This window comes from Oxyura jamaicensis, chromosome 6, assembly GCF_011077185.1.
Source record: "Oxyura jamaicensis isolate SHBP4307 breed ruddy duck chromosome 6, BPBGC_Ojam_1.0, whole genome shotgun sequence".
NCBI lineage: Eukaryota > Metazoa > Chordata > Aves > Anseriformes > Anatidae > Oxyura > Oxyura jamaicensis.
This window is the reverse complement of record NC_048898.1, coordinates 21,274,659-21,294,868: the sequence shown is the minus strand read 5'-3', so window position 1 is coordinate 21,294,868 and position 20,210 is coordinate 21,274,659. Positions and strand designations below refer to the sequence as shown.

The 20,210-nt window shown below is 33.5% G+C and overlaps 1 protein-coding gene across 4 annotated transcripts in view; it reads right to left on the bottom strand.

Moving 5' to 3' along the window:
- LOC118169252 (heparan sulfate glucosamine 3-O-sulfotransferase 1-like) overlaps nt 1-20,210 on the bottom strand; it is a 137,454-nt gene that overhangs the window by 3,881 nt on the left and 113,363 nt on the right. The window lies entirely within an intron of this gene.

Here is a 20,210-nt window from a genome sequence, read left to right as displayed (position 1 = left end):
TTTTCCCAGACTTTATTTCAGGAGAAGGAGGAGGAGGAACAGGAGGAGAAGAAAAATAGGAAGAAAAGAAGGAAAAGGAGAACAACCACCACCATATTTTTTTCCTTGACCACAGGTGACCAATGAGGGACACTAAGATTACAGCAACTTTTATTTCCTTGGGGGAGTACTGAGGCTAAGCAGAACATTAGAATTGTTTACCCAGTTTTAAAGTCGTGACCAATATGTATTTGCTTTGATTTTGCTGATTCTCTTCCTCCCATTTATACCATACCGAATATGGCATTAATAATCATTCCAAAGCATTTTTGAATGTCAGTGTCTTTCTTCTGATTCAATGATGGAATACCATATACCCAATGGTACTGGATGGTTACGCATCCATTTGGTTTCCAGTGAACTTTGTGGCATATGAATAAAAGCTGTTTACTCAGATACAGAAAACAAAACACAGAATAAAGCAAAATTTTGGAATCTGAGACCTTCAGAGCAGAAAACTAATAGTATTACAAAGCAATAGTGCAATGCCTTTGTTGGATCAATGTGAAAAAAATCGATACAACGGCGTATTCTTTGCAGCTATCAAAGTGCTGTGAAGTGTAGTCACTTAAGTGTTGGGAAAATCTTGGCAAAACCAAATATTTAGGTACAATTCTGCATTTTCTTCAAAGCTGTGTACAAGAAATACCTAGATACTTTCTGGTCACCTAAAAATGTTTGCAGGGAAGCAAGGCTGGTTGGAGCTGGAAACATTTTTTCTTAATCCATTTAGTATTCAATCATGTTAAGGAAGAGATGAATGTTAAACGTCCTAAAATTTGAAACAAACAAACAAAATTCTAGTTTTTTTTTTTTTTTTTCCATCCCTGAAAATCTTACAGAACAAATCCTCATTGATATTCTTGTCCTATTTCTGAGCAATTACAACATTTTAAAGTTTTCAGGTTAAATCTATTTCCTTAACTTTTTTTTTTCTTTTTTCCACACAGTGAAGCAACAGCCAATAAAAATAACTGTTTTTTGATTCTATTTGAATTATGGCTCATATTGTAAAGTAGTCCTAGAAATACTACAGCTTTAGCTCCTCCTTTGGTTCCACTGTCAGTCTCTTTCTTTTTCTGAATATATTGGTCACAGCACTTTGCCTCTTAGAAACAACCTTAAAGAACACAGTTAATTCCCATTTGTCATGGCTCTGAGGAGCACTTCGTGTTTCTATTCAAAAATTGTTTACCTTCAGTCTTACTTTACTTAAAAATGTAATATAAAAACATTTTTTATAATAACCATCTAGGCAAGATTCATTGAATCTATTTTCTAAATCTTATTACAACCTACTCCAGTTTCCTTTATAACTAGGGAATAACTCTTTTTGTAGGCCTGATTGAACTCTAAACTCATACATAGATAGCAAGCATTTAATTTTAAGACTGCTATTTTAAAAATAAACATTTCTTAAATATTGGAAAAGCCCAGGTATAATTGGATTTTTAATCAGAAACTAAATAATAATAATAATAATAAACAACAACAACAAAATCAGTATTAAGTTACATTCTAATAATCTTAACTTTTAAATTAAAATTCTTTCAGGAAGATTGAGGAATTGTTTTTGTAAATCCCTTACAAGCATTTTCAACTTATCTTTCCTGTGCTTATCTACATGCGTACATAAGATTACAAGTGCTTTGAAATAAAGGCATGACCAGCATAAATGTCAGACAACCAAGCATTGTGTCTTCCACGTACCAAGGAGTAGACATATAGCTCATTATCCAGTTTAAATTCCAGAGCTATCTCATCTTGAAACAGTTCCATAAATTAATTTTTAACACATATATTAGGCATTTTTGATAAACCAGAAAAAATAATTTTAGTTATTGAAATATTTATATAAACATATATGTAATATACAAAATATGTCCAAATTCATTTTTTTTTTAAATTTAAAAACATAAATCGCAAATACTGTTTATTCCTATAACTGATGGTTATCTGGTTTAATTCGCGAAAGAATCAGGCACAAATACTGTTTCAGAGAAAACTGGAAGCTGAATAAGAAATTTGTATTTGAAACTAAGCAAAGTTTGGTTTTCCAAAATATTTTGAGGTTTGCATGCAATATAAGTGTCTGTTTAATTTACCATTTGAAATCAGTAGTTTTCTGTAAGACGCACTTAGAAACCAAGTAACAAAAGAGATCCTACATTTTCTGATCACCAAATTATTAATAATATTTTTGAAAACAATTATGTCAGTTTAACCTATTTGCAATTAATTAGTTGTTTTATATAGTGGAAATTTCTTAGACTCATTGCTAGAACAAAACCTTACCCAGGAAATATTACCAGAAATAATTGAATTCAGAATGTGCTGCAAAGCTGGTGCCTAAATAGAACAAAATTGCCTTTGGGAGCAATTCCATCAGAACAACATTCCAGCTTCAGCCTAAGAGATTTGATTGATTTTGATGAAGCTCTAAGATGTTAGATCCTGTGGTTAGGTTATAATTGCTACATAAATGTAAAAAGGATTTAAACATGATTTATCAAATATAATTGGAAGGTAATTTGAATAATTTTTGTGTTGCTTTTCTGTCTTTATGCAATTAAATGCACATTTTTAGAAGATATGAACTGCTTTATGTAATGAAAACAATACATATTACTTTGAAGCACTGTGTACTCTGAATCTCAAAATATTCCTATTAGCTATGTGGAACACAACTGAAAAATTAACCTCATGATACATGATCAGAATTACAGTGCCTTACTGCTTCTCCCCCCTCCCCTCCCCCCCCTCCATTTTATTTGGTAGTTTCATGTTGCTTAGTAACATAAGGAACATCAACAGATACGATACTTAAGCAGGTATGAAGCTCAGAAAGAAATTCATGCTGCAGAGAGAACTATTTAAATACATAATAACTTGGGCTTTTGTTGTTTTATTTTTTTTAAGCCTTAGACTAGACTAAAGAAGCCAATATGCTGGCTGAAAAATAATTTTAATATTGCAGAAGTGTTCTAAAGACCCTTAACTTCTGCACTCTATTATACAAAAATCTAAGCAGCTTATGATTTACCTTGCTTCAGGGTAAAGTGCAACATCATAGGGTAAATGTAACTGTATTATTATTACTCATTTATAATATTAATTTCTAATACTACTTCCTACTGCCTGTAATACTTTCACTTGGAGAATTCCACAGCACTTTATATTAATTAATTGTCTGTACCTTATTAAGGCACCATTCCCATCTTACAGGAAATTGCAACTGAGCAACATACAGTCAGTTCAGGAGTGCAAATGTTTTGGAAAGTCATGGTTAATGTGATCCGCTCAAGGTCATACAAAAGTATGTCTAACCAAGAACAAGCCTGGCAACCTGGGGCTTCCAATTCCCCTTCCAGTTCCAACTTTGTACTATTTCATAGCAGTCGCTCACATCTCTTACAGTAACTTATACTTGGGAAACATGCAGAACTGAAAACCAAAGTGATTCCTCAGTGCTTCAGCATAAGATTTGAGCATGAACTCAGGATTTTATTGTTTCAAGATATTTTTATGCAAAAATACTGTTTATTACTGAAAGCTGCAATAAGCGGATATATAACAAAACACCAGTTTTGTCTTGAATTTAAAAACATTTGGGGGGTTAATAAAAAGCACTGCTTTTCCTGTTTATTCCTGTTAGATATCATCTCATCCCAACAAAGAGATCAGCTGAGAAGAGTGCAAGTCAGTCATTTGAAGACTTGCTGGCACACAAAAATTTGGAACAGTTTTATTATACTTCTGTAATTAAGAGTGTCTCTGTCAATATATGTTGACAATATATTAAAAAAAAGCTATAGCAGCTTGACTAATCACAACTAGAGGTCATGTAAGGTTAACTGCTTTGGCAATTAAAAAAAAAATCATACTGTGATGACAGTTATGGCAGTGTAAAGTATCTATATACAGACTGGCTTTATGTAGTAAGTAACTCAAAATTAACAACAACTACCTACCACTACAACACGAACATAATTAAGTTTTCAAATTTCTTAAACTGGATTTTTTTTTTTTTTTTTTTTTTGCATTTTGGTAAAAGTAGAGCTAGTTACATAGCAAAATAGATGCAAATCTGCTCTCAGCATAGTTTACACATATTTAAAAAAACTGGCAAATAAATAATCCCATGCATATGGGATGCATTGCTTAATATAATCCAGTACCAATTTGTTCCAATCCAATTAATCCAATAAAGGAATGACTAAATCTATTATTACTTATAATATTTCATTGCTAAGACAGTCATTGAAAGTCGTTTTCATAATACCTAAATTCTACTTTATAGAATCATTTGAGAAATAATGTATATTAAAAAAAATACTCGACCCATGGTTGAAATTAAAGTATCCTTTTTAATATGATGTGAAACCAAACAAAATTCATCCATTTCTACCCCCACAGGTCAGATATGTCTAGACTAAGTTCAGAAGACAATGAAGGCTTAGAAATGCATTCTGTGTGAAGAATATTTAACATTTTGAAAAATTTTCCTACATAGAAACAATTACGAGTAGACAATTTAATAGATGCAGTGCACTTACCTTAGGTTTGTGTTAGAGTGAAATTAGCGAGAAATACCTACAATTTAATATGTGTAGAGCTGTGTCCTGAAAGTGTCACTGTGATCTGATTCAGAAGAATCCCAGATAAAGAAATATGGTTTTGTACATATAAGACTTGAAGTAGAAGCTTTCATAGGGCTTGATGTTACAAAACCACACTCAATTCTAACATCGTCACATTTCTGCAAGAATGCAGAATTATTTTCCAGAGTTGTTTAAAATGGAATGCAAGTTTATGACCTTTTAAAATGAACAAAATCTCATTTTTAGTTTTGCAATCAAATCCCAATCAAAGAGAACTTTATATAGGCTCAGACTTCTATGGTGGAATTTTGTCTCAGCTCTCACTAAAAATATATTAGTGTAATCTGGTTAAGTTTGGATGACTACCAAGGGTATTGAATAGCAAAGTACATTTCCATTCCACACAATTTCAGTCTTAAAGCTCACATAATGTTAAAATTAGAGTGTATAAGTGAACAGAGTACCTTTACAAACATTCTTTCCTTTAAATGTGCTTAAATATGTCTTTCAAGGTATTAAAAAGAAATCCAAAACATACTAAAAATAACTACAAGAACAACTGTTTTTATGATATGTGGCCATTTAGGCTGGGGACAGACTTTTGGGTTAGAAGTGTTACCATCTAAAGACAGGATTATACAATTATTATGCTCTTATGATGATTATCGTCAATAATCATCAAATGGTCAATAGCTGGATTTACTGTTCTTCATCTCTGCTGCAAAGAATTGTTCAAGTGCTCCATTGCTTCATCTCCTAGCAGGAAAGGTTATCTGTTTGGACAGTATTGGTAATCCATGTAAAATCTGCTGTTTATGTTATTCATGCAATTTCTCCTAACTCAGTCTAAATGAGCTGGATTACTTGAACAGTTTAAATAGCACCACTAATCTAACTCCTTTTACTGAACATAGCCAGAAAGCAAACATGCAAGTAGATGAGTTGGCTAATACAGGAGAAGGGACACATTTGGTGGAAGAAACAATGCCTCTATTTGTAAAGAAAACTTCTACCCAAGATCTGAAGTGAAAAATACCAGTTCCAGAATCATTTCAGTCGACAAATTGAATTTGGACTCTACATACAGCTTTATACAGGAATGAATCAGTCAAATAACTTACAAAAGTCAGTATGAGACATGGCACTTCACCCCAAAAATCATTTGCTCAGCTATCCTTACATTTTAAGAGCAGTTGCCTATGCAAATTAACTTAGTTAAGTTTTGCATCAGCTTCATTAGGAGGCTTGCCTAAAGATAAGTCCTGAAGGAAAAGCTAAAGTTGCAAAAAAATGCATTTGAATTCTAATTCTTGACGAAGTAGGTACAAATTCATCAGTGTTTTCCTTTTTTTTTTTTTTTTTTTTTTTTTTGTCTCAAGAAAGCAAAACAACAAAAATTACCCTACAATTGTACCCAGATACAGCCAGGCAGAGAAATGTATGAAAGGAATGTTAAGACCAAGAACTTGTACAATAAATGCTACAGAACAGATGGAGATTTGACAATAGATGGGCCAGTAAAATAAATGAATGGAAAAAAAATATATACATTGGAATTAGAGAGAGGCATTGGAAAGCACTAGACAAGTGAACCTGAATTCAATATCCCATAATTACAGGTAAAAGTTATAATATATATATTATATATACCTCAACTATTCCACGAAACTAAAGTGCAAAAGAAGATTTATCAGCGCATGATAACCATTTATCTTCAGAAAGAGCATGAAACTATTCTGCCACGTTTACTCTATATTCCACTACCAGATTAATGGTAATAACAAAATCATGTTCCCATTGTCATTATTGGGCTTTATCAAAAATCTGTTGGGTTAGTCAGTTTCCATGGGTATACACAGCTTTGACATGAAAAGTACCTTCCACACCTGTCCTGAAAAATAATCTGATGCAAACTGGAGAAAGCAAGAAATGTTGAGTAAAATAACACCTAAAGCCTTGCAGCTTTGCAACAGAGTTTCAACTTGAGTTCCACTGGGCTCTGGTTATGCCAAGAGTAGAAGACTAAGAAAGAACAATAAGGACCACAGATCCCAGCAACAAATAAACATTGCAGTAATTCATATTACTGATAAAGAATGCTAATGTTTTTGTATGGACTTACGAATTTTGATTGCTTTCATTTTACTCAAACTATACATGTATTCTTAAAAAGGAGATGCACTAAGACTAAGACACCTTTCCCAAAAGGGGTACTTCCTAAAAAAACACGAACCCACAGTCTATCACAGAATGCTGGCTTGCTGTTGTAGCTCTCCCAGAAATGAAAGAGTCTAACCGTGTCTCCATAAGCTTCAACACAAAAACATAAACTATCCTAAAGAAAGACAAAGAAATTAACATTTTCAAGTCCTAATATCAGCAATGAATTTCTTTGGATGAAGCTTTTACAAATGAAATTGCAGTTTTGTAACAGCCGACAGTTACTATCATTCGGAGTGAAAATAAGAATAAAAAAGAAAATAGGTATTTGGTGGGTAAAGATAGGAGCTGCAAAATAACATCGATTGGCTGCAGGCTTCACTTCTACCAGGTACACAGACTATAATGTATTTAAAGAAAAACTAAGAGAGGTTACCATAAACTATAAACAAATTAAATCATTGGCAGGTGATATTAGCAGATATGAGTTTTGAAAAAATTTGCTTCCCTAAGGCTAGCATAATGTTTTCTAATTCCTATTTCTGATAACTCAAGATAGAAAATTGCCTGATGATAATACGACTGCAAATTTATAGCAGTACCTTATATACAGTAAAAATAATCTATTTCTGTGCTAAATAAACTTTCTACAGATGTAGCCTACAAAATTATGTTTTATGATATCTTTGAAAATATCATAATCAACTACCCACATAATAAAACCATCCACATAAAGGTTACTGAATTATAATTTCATAAAGGCCCCTCTATAAAACTCGGCACAGTCTAAGAATGCAGCTAAACAGAGATAAAATAAATTCAGTTCCTATTAAGATATGAAATATAGATAGTGGTCAGATTAATACTGATGACAAGGCCAATTTTGTGTGCCTAATCACTCTACATATCACATTGGCATATTTCAAATGGAATCACATTATCAATTTATTGAATTAAACTTACACTTGTACTTGTTAATTAAACATCAGGACTAATACAAACAGAAGTAACAGAGATCCCATGCCAGGCCTTCAGCCAAATAAGCAGTAACTGCATAATTATAAAGTGATAACTAGCTGATAACTAGATTCTGTGTTCATTTCTACAGAGCTTACTAAGACAAAACTTCAACTTCTCTCTCTGTTCTAATTCTTAGAATATTATTCATTTATCCACTTCCATTGTCACAAAGAAAACCTTGATACTCATTGATGTTTAGGAATTCAAATTAGAATGAATTTGCTGCAGATTTATGAGATCTGTCTTTCAAAAGAAAAGATTCCTCAGAAGGTGAGAGATGACAGCAGAAGCACTCACTAGGGAATCAAAGCTCGATGTTGTATGAAACAGCAAATTCCTACAGAACATCCATGTCAAATAGATGACCTAGAACCTCTGTTACACTCTCATGTAAGAGCACAGCTTCCTGGCATTATAAAAACAACAATAAACAATTGCTAATTTGAACTGGTGTGGATTCTGAAGCACTACAACTTCAGGGACTATAAAAAGGGAAAACTCTGTCTCATGGAAGAGCTTTTTCTGGGCAGAACTTGTCAATATTATTCCTTGAGTTCTTAGCACAGCTCCAATGCAGTGTGAGAACACTCCAGACAGTGCTTAACAGATGCTGGCAGCTGAACTGGGAACTACCCAGGGCAGCCAGGAATGATGTGGCAAGTTAGCCAGGGAGAGAAGCCACAAAGCAGGAGGCTCATGGGCCAGGAGGCTCCTTTGGTTCCACCTTGAACTCTCTTCCACAATTAAACACTTCAGCCAAGTATGCTCCTTTGTAGCTTACCTACTCTTACATATACTTAGATCTATTACCTACTCTTACCTACCCTCTAGTATCTTACCTACTCTTTTTAGTAACTTCTCAGGAAAGTTTACCAAGGTTCTGGTATTAGTCTTTGGGAACCAGTAAAGTTACATGATGCTGACTGATAACAATGTCTTTACTGGGTCTTGTATAACTGCTGTATAGCCCCTATTATACATGGCATAAAATAAACTGATCCTTCCCTTATAATAAGTTATACTTCCCCCAGATCAGCAGATTTGAGACTTTCTGATATGAAACTCAGACATAAAGATAAACTAATTTTTTGGATCAGGAATATATTGAAAAGCACAAGGAGTATAGTGAGCTGAGAATTCACCCACAGTAGAACAAAGCAGCTGAAAAGCCCATCAGATTTGAAATGATCTGGCCTTGTAAATGTTGACTGAACAATGTCTAAGAAATGCTTCATAAGTGCATGAAACCAAAGGACATATTTATTTTTCTGACTATAGCTAGTTCTTAAGTCCTTGGTATTTTATAAAGTTTTTAGTTAACTCAGGATCATGAAAAGTGCCACAGAGAAAAATAAAACACATCCCATAGGAGTATTTTTTTATATTTTTTTATGAGTGACTATAAAACAGACATTGTGAGGAAATATAAAGAAGCTGAAAACGTAAGTCATTAAGATAACTGATTTAAAGCTGAAAATCTAATTTTGAAATGTTGGGTTACTGGCTTAGGTCCTGATAAGAGGCAAAATCAAGACAATGGTAAGGGACAAAAGGCCTGAGTATTAAAGCCTGATGAAATCATAATGACCTGCTGAACTAAGACACACCCAATCCACACTGAATTTAGGTATGCTTAGAGACTTTGAGCATCAGAAAATCAAAGATTATATGAAAAAATATCCACAGTCTACCTTTCCTCAAAGTAAACATACAGAACTTTAAGTCAGAGACCACATAAAGCAACTGCCTAACAATTCTAAAAACTGATTACTACAGAAGGTAGTGAAGAGGAAAAACTCTGTCATACTGGTAAGCAAATCCCTGATAACAAATGAGAAGTTAAATGCAATAGCATTTTAAAGAGAAGATACAGAACAGGCAAACACATTGGAAAACAAACATAATACTCTTCTTGTATAAACACTCGATTAATGCCTTCAACACAGAAGGCATTATCATTATCAAGTTACATGCATGTCCAACCCAGCAGGCAGCTGTAGAGACATAGGAATGAAAACAATTGAGGGCTCATTTGAAAATGCCTAATAACCAGAACACAAGACAGAAAATAGGCCAGCTGTGCCAAACTCAAGCTTCTTTGGCACTACTCCTCACACTAAAGCAGAGGGTGAAAGATGATAGTCATTGAGTCACTGGCCTAAAAACACAGATTAAGTACAAAACCTATTATTTTCTGGATAACAAAGACAAGCAGAAATTCTTTGCTTTTTACCAGACCTGTTCCCACTGCTGAAGTAATATATTAAAAGACAGTAAAAGAATACTTAACACTGAAAGTCTGCGAGCAGATAGCTAATATCGAACATTTCCTATGTTTATCGCCAGGATTTCTGAGATTTAGTAGAGGCTCCATCTGACTGTATTTTGCACTTCTCAGTTCAGAAAGACAGAACTTAAAAAAGCTTCTCTGCCATCCTGGTCTTATAAACTCTAATGTGCAGGATGAACCTGTAGGCATGTCAATAGCTCAACTGAAGTCAAAGTATTAAAGATACCCAAATGTATGACAAAAACTCTTAAGCTTCAGTGGAAAACAAAGCAAATCTTTCTCTTTCCACTCAGTCCAGCCAGTTATTATGACAACTTCTCTGTGCAAAAAGAATCTCTGCATTTTAAGCTTAAGGCAGCTTAAAAGTATGCCCACAAAAACATTTATTTGGTTGTGCTCTAAACCTGAAAAGCCAGGGGAAAGATATCTGCAGTACCACTGCATCAAATAGCATGGTTAATTCAAGCAGAACGTGTTCCCTGCCATACAGCATCACTTCTCCCCTATAGCTCAGTGCTACTTTGCACCCAAATAAGCCATCCACACTCTTCATTTAATGCTGCTTCACTTCAAATCAGTTAAAGCTTCCCAGAAAGGCTCTTTGATGGCTGACAGTGCCTACAGCAATTCTTTGGAGCCCTTAAGCTCTGTCTGTCAATTTCCACCTAGGTCTTTAAGGTAAAAATCATATTTAGGAGCCATCACAAACATTCAAGATCTGGACTTTAAGACTTCAAATTTGTGAAACTTGTGACATGGTAAGAGTTTGTCACATTAGAAGCTCTAAGTAGAAGGAGCCACAATAGATTTGGTCAGAAACTGAATCAGAGCATGTTAAGATTCCCTCCCAGATTCAACCACTGTGTTTGCTGACCATAATGATAAAATTAATAATTAGTACTTTTCTATCTAAAATAGTAGCATCAAAAATCTGCTGTACCTAGGCATAGTATAATGTCCTAACAATTTCTCCTTACATTTCAAAGATGTTGTCAGTATTCTGGTAGTTGGCAAGGTGTTTGAAACAGTAATAGAGGAGAAAAAGGCAGAGGTAGGAAGGGTCTCTGACACATTTTCCATAATTAACTGCATATTAATTAGAGCAATAAACAGTCAGAATGTTCAAAGACATTCTGTTACCAGTGGGTCGGTTGTACAGCACATGTACTTTACATCATTGTAAAACCTTTGATTTCAGATACTCAAAAAGATACTGCATAACAGCAGAATTGTATTATATTGCCACAATACTGGGACAATTCATCAAGGATCAGTACCTTAATATGTCATCAAGACAAAAAATACTTCCATTATCTCTCATTCTCAGTCTCCCTCTCAGACTCTCTCCCTCCTAATGAAGTCAGGAATGGCATTCCACAGAAACAAACTACCAAAAGCACAAATTTTTATTTCAGTTCCAGACTGATAAAAGATCTTTGCTTTCTGGAGGAGGAGGTAATCAATGTTGTGATCTATCATTGCTGTTTTATAGCCACAATTAAAATGGAACTCCATCTTTTCTTACTGTATGGTTTACAACCCACGCGTTCCATACTGTTCTAGTCCATTTATTTTTTTCCTCAGGAAACGTAAAACAAGTTGAGTATCAGCACTCATTTCTCTTTCACTTGTTCTCCATCACCACCAAGGCATTGTTATATAAAGCAAGATTGTGGGTGTTTGTACGTGACGGTTTTATACATAAAATACACAACTTGCATATCCAGTTCCTAGTATCTTCTGCCCCATAAACACAGTTGGCGGCCTCTATGCATGGTGCAATTTAAAATAATAATAATAATAATAAAAGTTATCCCACTGTATTTTAACTCTAAGTACTTTTTTTTTTTTTTCCCCATTTTCAATGCATACCAAATTTTTCTGGAGGGTTGACAGAAATATTTTCAGTATGCTTTCTGTGGCATCCTTTGTCAATAGCTTAGCAGTTACTTTAAACCTTTTGAAAGACAAAACCAGGACAAGAACAAATAACAACATCTGAATACCAGTTGATTTGCAGGTCCAGTGTGATTCACAGAAAACCAAACAAGCAAACAATAAAAAGTGAAGCACTGAACCAACACTTTCAAATCAGATTGCCTAAAAGAAAATCAGAAACAGGTTCTGTTGCCTTTACTCACAATGAATAAAGTACTACTCTATTCCATTAATAAAATGGAGTTGGATAGTGTTGAATGTAAGGCAAGAGAATCTTAATTCCCTACATAAAGGGTGATATAAACTTAAAAGCTATTGAGCATTTGTAGTTTTTGTACCTCAAGGATGGCAGAGAACTCAACTGAATGTCAGCTGTTTTTAGACATGGACACACCCATTTTCAAGCTCAGCAGGATATAAGAAATATACCAGAGTATGTGTAATTATTCTCTGGAAAACATTTGCAGACTACCTATTTGCAGCTGTTGATACATGTTGAAGCCTTGCACTGTTTCAGAAGAATTTAAAAAACAACCAAAAAACCAAACAAACAAACCAACCAACCAAAAAAAAAGAAAACCACTAAAAAAACAAACACGCAGTATTTTGTAAAGATTAGTATGAAATTCATTTAGGGTTAGAGGATATTTGCTGAAATACCAGCATTACTTATCATACCTTATCTGTCCTTCTCGTGCTCTCAGCTTTTAGTATCCCATTGCTTGGTCATTTAGACATAAAGTCATTTGCACAACACATTCATAATACTATTTCCTCCCAGTCCCATTTATGAAAAATATATACTTCTATTTAAAGCAACATCATGCTTAATTTTGTGGCAGTAAAGGACTTTTTTTTTTTTTTTAAATGCATTCTGATTATAAATGTTCTGTCCTCTTACCTTAAAAATCTCTCCACATGGGAAAATAAATCTGGATTTAAAATTTAATTTGGAACTATAAAATACAGAATAGTTATTTCTGTTTAGAGCATGCTAAAAAAGGTAATGCAAGTAAGCAGTTTAAGCTACCGGTTATTGATACCAGCTCTGTTTTAAAGCAATGGTAATAGCTTTTCTTCTCAGGTGAAGACAGTATTTCTTCTATAAACTATAAATTGTATATATTATTTTACATTTTTTAATGCTGAATTTTAATCCTAGACATGCAGTTTGGTATTTCTTAGTTGAAATATTTTCACACTCATGTTCCACTTACTATTTACAGCATCTATCAATATAAATACATTTCAAGCTAAAACAGCATTAATATTAAAAGCAGGTTAAATTTCTTCCAGACCTTTTCTGTCCAGGGGGAAAGTCTGACATGGATGCACTCAGAAAGCTGTCACACCTACTGATGCCTTAAAGGGAATTCTAGCCAAAAGAAAAAGTCAGTTACTCTGAGTTTATAGACATTGATTACACTTCAGAGTAAATTTTTGAGATCAGAATTAAGTTGTTAGAATTAAAGAACATTGCTGTATGTACATGAGAAAGAAATGATTCAGTTATTAAATGTGCAAAAATAAATTTCTATGCTATGAAGTTTACTAACATTATACAAGAATTTAGAGAGTAGCATGTCAAAAACATTCATGAAATGCAACTATATTTCCTTGCCATTAAAAAACTGACTGATATAATTGTGTGTCACAGTCTGAGAATATTTCAGAAATCAGATTTCAGTGAAACTGAAAAGTAGCAGAAGAAATAAATCACGTAATCCAACCCTTTCCATAAATCTGTTTTATAGATCTTCTGTGTTCTTAAGTATGTAAGAGAAATCGGATGTGAATTATTTTAAGTTATAACATGTAACCAAGCACTGCTAAGTTGGTGGTGAAAGAGGAAAGGAGTAATGCAATGAACATTACAAAAGCAAAAAATTATGCATCCATAGACAAAAAACATATTATTAATAATTGTAATGACCAGAGTTAGATTCTATATTTGTGCAATATGGAACATATACATAGAGAGAATATATATATATATATACACACATAGGACACAAAGAAAAAACAGTGAGGCAATAATATAAAATAATGCAGCTGGATTCAAGAATTTAAATTACTTGTGTTCATGAGCAATACAGCTGATGCTGATAAATGTATAAAAAAAAATTATTGCAAACAGATAATCATGTATACACTGGAAATATGAATGGCTGCCCAAGCACAGAAGAACATAGACTTGTTACAACATATCAAACTTTAGGAAAATATAAATTCTACTACAGTTCAGAAAGGTAGGAAGGCAAAAGGTATCACAGTTATGCTTGAATTGGAGACTGAATGAATTTGAGTTCAATCTCTACGCTTTCCTGTGGGGGCTGGAGCAAACATACCTTAGACAGTGATGCTATATCAAAGTGAGATAGAATTTGAACTTACAGTTGATAATGTGCTCTGCAAGTGCAGCAACCATCCTCACACTCTAAGACTTTTCACATGGGGAATCAGAGCTCAGCAGCTAATGTGTTTTAAAATATACACCTGAGCCTCCTTACAGTAATTTCCCCTTGAAGACAAGCCTTGAGGGTGAACTTTTTCAGAAGCATTTACACCAGTCCTTAATAGATTAGTCCCATAGATGTCAGTCATACAATAATTAGTAGCAAAGTTACAACAATCTAAACTTTTTGAAATATCCCCCTCTATCACACCTTGTACCCTTCAGAATTACACTTCTCACCTTGCAGTGGCATTGCAAAAGCAAAAACACGTACCTTGAATGTGCAGGTGACAGAAAGGTGAAGACATACCATAAAAGACATACCATCAATCCTTAAGATTGAGTTGTATTGCTACAGTTGAACAGTAAGGAAATGCTAAATCACCAAACGTGTAGAAATACGTTCAAGTGTTTTGGAGGGGTTTTAAATTACATAGATTACAAACTATCAGCCCCCTTGCTGAAAGAGAAAAATTGTAAGGTTTTGAACAATACTAAAAAAAGCCATAGTCACTGGAGAAACTGGGAGAAGTTACACTGAAAAAAAAAAAAAAAATAAGAAAACGCCAGGGAACCCTTATATACAAAAAATAACTTATTTAGATGACCTCCACCACCACACAATCCAACACATATATATCCCTTTTTCTTGAGTGAAATTTTTACAATGCTCTTAGATTCCACTGATCATACAAGCAAAATACTAGGAGGAAAAGAACAAGTAAAAGAACAGTTTATTTGACCTTTCGACAGAGTATTCACTATTAGTTTAGGGGCAAAAAGTAAACGTGGATTAAAAACTAGGTCAGAAACCAGAAGTGTAGGAATTCACAAGAAGTTTTCATCACGCAGTTAATTCAGAACGTTGCACCACATAGCTCTTCAGAAAAAGACACAGGCTGAGAGTTTCAAAGGAGCCTAAGGGAGCTTCAGTTACTTATTTCTTTGAAATTTGAATTTCAAATTACGGATGGACACATAGATCCTTCAGAGTTCTTGGAAAGTCCTACCCCTAGGATTCTTTATGAAACACTCAAAATCTCAGTGAAAACTTCTGCTTGATACATAGTATTGGACAAAGGCAAGCACACTATTAGTATGCAAAAGTTGAGAGAGAGAATGTCAGGATAATTTTAGTGCATTAAATTAATGGTTCAAAGACTAGGAATAGCACGTTTCATTCTGCTCAATCTCTCTTAAAAAAGTTACAGTAGAAAGAGGGACTTCAGAGGTGGCTAATAACAAAAGATTGCAGAATAAGTTGTTACTATATGAAGACAAAAAATACACATCTTTAGATTTTCTTGAGAGTTTGGACTTTGATTGCTACGTTACACAAATGAACTGGCATGTGACTTGCAAGTGCAGGAAAAAATATGCTACAGTGACATAAGAAGGCAACCAGATTAAAACTGACAAAATATTTTGTTCTTAACAGTGCAAAAATCAATCTTGGAGTGTCACTGCCACTGAATACTAGTGAAGACTTACTAATACAAACAGGAAGAAAGGAAGGAAGGAAGGAAGGAAGGAAGGAAGGAAGGAAGGAAGGAAGGAAGGAAGGAAGGAAGGAAGGAAGGAAGGAAGGAAGGAAGGAAGGAAGGAAGGAAGGAAGAAGGACAGCCAACAAAGAAACAAAACATTTTAAATTGTATTTCAAAGTGCACTACTTACTGCCTTAAATAAACAATCTTATGAATATATATCTCTATGAATATACAATTTCACAGTGAAGTTCTTTAACTGTAATTGTCAGTTTGAAGTCCATTCTTTAGGGGAAAAAAGGCTTTTTAAAAAAAAAACTTTGAGAAATACTTGTATATTTATTTACAATGAATTTCACAGGTCACTTCACCTCAGTACCACTGAGGTGCTTCTTTGCAGTTGGCTTTCATTTCTCCTGTTCTGAATAATTTAATATCATCCGCAAACTCTTCTGTGTAAACATGGGCTTCCTCTTCCTGATGCATTCAAAATAATGCTAGTTTTATATATTTAACAAATTGTTTTCTAAGTTTTTATTATTATTATTATTATTTTTTACTCTACCTTCTTGTTATTTTCTTTTCTATTATCCTTGAATAGTGGAGTATTGGACATGTCTTCATTTGTTACATACGGATTGGTTGGTGCGTCTGTGAGGAGGTTTAGCCAAAATATTTATATTTAGTACTTGAAGTCCAAGACCAAAACAAGCGGATGGTTCAAGATATCAATACATTGCCTGGGAGGGGCTAACTCAATCAAAGGGTGGCACACACCTACATTTAAGTGTGTGCCTGTGTTTCAATACTGAAAGATACATGTACCTTCAAAATATATACTATATTAATAGTATACAATAATAGCATAATACTAACAAAATACTGGATGTATCTACCTATACAATATGTTGTGCCAGCAATACATTTCATACTGCATGAATTTATGACATAAATATGAACTATTATTTTTTATTTATATCCTGTGTAGCAGGAGCAGTTCTGATCTGTTTAGCTGGAAGCTACTTTAAAGACATGATACTAACAAAAAAAAAGTACTTCAACTGTCTTTTTAGGATCTCATCCCAGAGAACCCTTCTAATTCTCTTGCAGCTGTTATTTATCCACCACAGAGATGGTAATGTAAAAGATAGCCAAAAACATTAAGTTCAATATCAAGCAAATTGCAGATTACGTAAGTCAATCAATCAATCAAACTTCCTTTTACAGAAAGAGGTTCAGCAAGGAATTTAACTGAAGGCAGATGAAGAGGGAACAGACCACAAGTTTGAAAGAAAACAAAACAAAGGGGTGTTCTAAATGTACAGGATGTCAGCTGTGCATTCATTCCTAGCAGAATAAGGAAAGGGGTATTTTATAGACTGAACAGAAGAATCTAATTCAAATGTTGCTGAGGCCAAATTTATTTTTTTATTATTATCAGCATGTGTCATCCATAATATTCTCTATTGCTTCTATGTGCTATTCAAAAAACACTGTCTAGTACTTCAAAGCCTTCAATTGAAACTATTAGCATAAAAATGTGGAAATTAGACTTTGAAACTTTATATACAGTGAGCATAAGGACAAAGTCTACATGAACAATTCAGAAATGTAACTTTCTTTGGGCTTCCAAAGTATGTTGTACTTTTTGCTCTGTGAACTATGCAAGCGTAAAGCAAGTTTTTCCTAATTTGCAGCTGGGTTTACCTAGTTTGAAAGAAGAAAATGGATAAAATATTGTCATAAAACATCTGGAAAACTGTATAAAAATCCCCACAGGGATATTTTTATTTCTCTCTCTTTTTTATTTTTTTATTTTTTTATTCTTTCCCAGTTCTGGAGAAAGAAGACATTTACTCCAATTTTGAATATTTTTAAACCTTTTTCATTTTACTGCCATTTCTGCCTTTCAATGGAAACTTCTAGGGATTTTTTTTACTTTCCCACTATAACAAAAACTGCCCAAACAACATTTTTGTAAACTTGTTCTTCTTTATATTTCAAAGAAAATCATATCTGCAATGAATTTTTCCTCCCCTACATCCCTGAAGCTTGCTTGCTATAACAAAAACTTTACTGTTTCTTTAATAATGCCCTTACTTTTTTCTATGTAATGCATTTATTTGCTAAATGGTTTGCATTCCTAATGGAATCCACTAGAAAACTTCATAGAATGTTCCAAATAAAAGGTGTGAACTGCAACAACTGGAATTAGTGAAATAACCTGTTTAATAGTCACAGTTAAAGCTTATTTAAAATGGTCATGTACAAAACTTAAGTAGGCTAATGCATAGAGATTTCAGATTCTTCAAAAAGTAAGGAGTACTGACTTTGTTTCTCCCTTCCTAAAATGGAAGAAAATGGTTTATAAACTGCTATTAAAATGTTAGCAGTTTATGCCTTTTTCAAGAGAGCTATGCAATGTTTTAAAATGCATGAACATAATACAGACACCAAAAATAGGAAAAGTGCTTATTTGTTGGCATGTGACATTTTAATTGTGTACTGTGCTAACCATTTTCAGCACGAGAAGAGTAACCTTAAAAAAATCTCTGTTATAATGGACATTTGAAGCACAATCCACAAAAGACAATTTGGTAATTCACAACATACTTCTTGAAGATCAATTGTCAATACCTCAACTAACATTTACAACTACATTTTCACATATTCTAGTTATTCAAAAAAGGACTTAAGAGAGAAATCCAGTAAAGCTCTTTACCACGTTCTTGAATTTAAGCACACATTTCAATGCAAAAAAAAATCTATGTCCTAAAGTGTTTCCCTACAGGATCTTGTTAATGTAGGTTTCATCCCTAACAAAGACAACAACACAAAATACATACCCTAATTATTTCCACAACATGCTGCATTTTCAGCAACAAATCTCCTAAATGAATAATATTTTAACTAGATTGTTGTATCTTGCACTTGGACTTCATCAAATATAAACCTTTAGTCTAACGCTAGTAACTCATTTTCATATTCTATTGCAATTGCTCACTTGCTTAGATACTTAGTTAACTGTGACAGATGAACACCCAGAACCAAAAAAAGGCTCAAACTAATCTTGTTGTATAAAGATTACAGATTCAGAAATACACTTGTAACATTTCAAGACTCCATAGAGATCGAAATGTCAGGCAACATTTTCAGAAACTTCTAAAATATTTTAATGTTTCCATTTTAAGTAGTCAACTTCTAATAGTAGTAGTCAACTAACCAGAAGTCCAAGTCTTCAGAAATGTAAGACATCTGCAAATTCAGTTCATGTTAATACAAGCAGCCAGGAACACATCACCTGAAAATAACTATGCCAAACATCTAAGAACAGAGCACTTAAAATTAGTAAGTACTTGTGATAATGTATGTTAAATATTTTTGAATGCAACAAAATATTCTCTCTCATATTATTTCATTTGAAAGTGAATATTTGCTTATGCGTTTACCATTGTCAGTACTTGTATTATTTTAATATGTCTACTCAGAATAGGAAAGCTAGTAGTACAGGTATATAGATATCTGAGGTAACAAACAGCTTAAGTTACCTGTGTGTTAAGGGTTTTCAATGTTACTGATGGAAAATGGTATGTAGTATGACAAATAAAAAGAATCACTTTAGTCCCATGCTACAGGGATTCTCAATGACCTTTTAACTATTCCTATACTAAATTGCTTCTTCATTTTTAATGAGTGTTCTATAAATGGAATATTTGTATTCTGAATCTGCAAGTGTTGCAAAAATTACTAAAAATGGGTCAGTTACAAAAACCTAAAAACTTTCAGTCCATTATTATTTGGTATTATTTAAACGGAATCCTCAACAACTAATGTTTAATAATAGACATGTATTTCAATAACAGAAATGTTAGGCAGTGAAATCAAATAGTATTTAATAAATAATTAAAAAATCAGAACTCAGTAATATTTGTGGGGATCCCATCACCCAAAAGATAGATATTTTCAGTTGACTAAAAAATTACAAAAACTGGCATGAATATGCACAGTACAGTTTGTTACTAGGTTTCAGAAATGACATGGTTAAGGAACACCACAATAGTCAACATATGAAAATTCTCTTCTGCCAGACATACTGTTTTAAAAGAGATTTAAGTTCAGCCAGTTTTAACAAGCTTAGGCTGGCTTGTATGAAAGAAGCCACACTGTGTTTCTCATGCAGAAACTACGTTATATTAATTGCTGCTGTAATCTGTGCTAAAGAA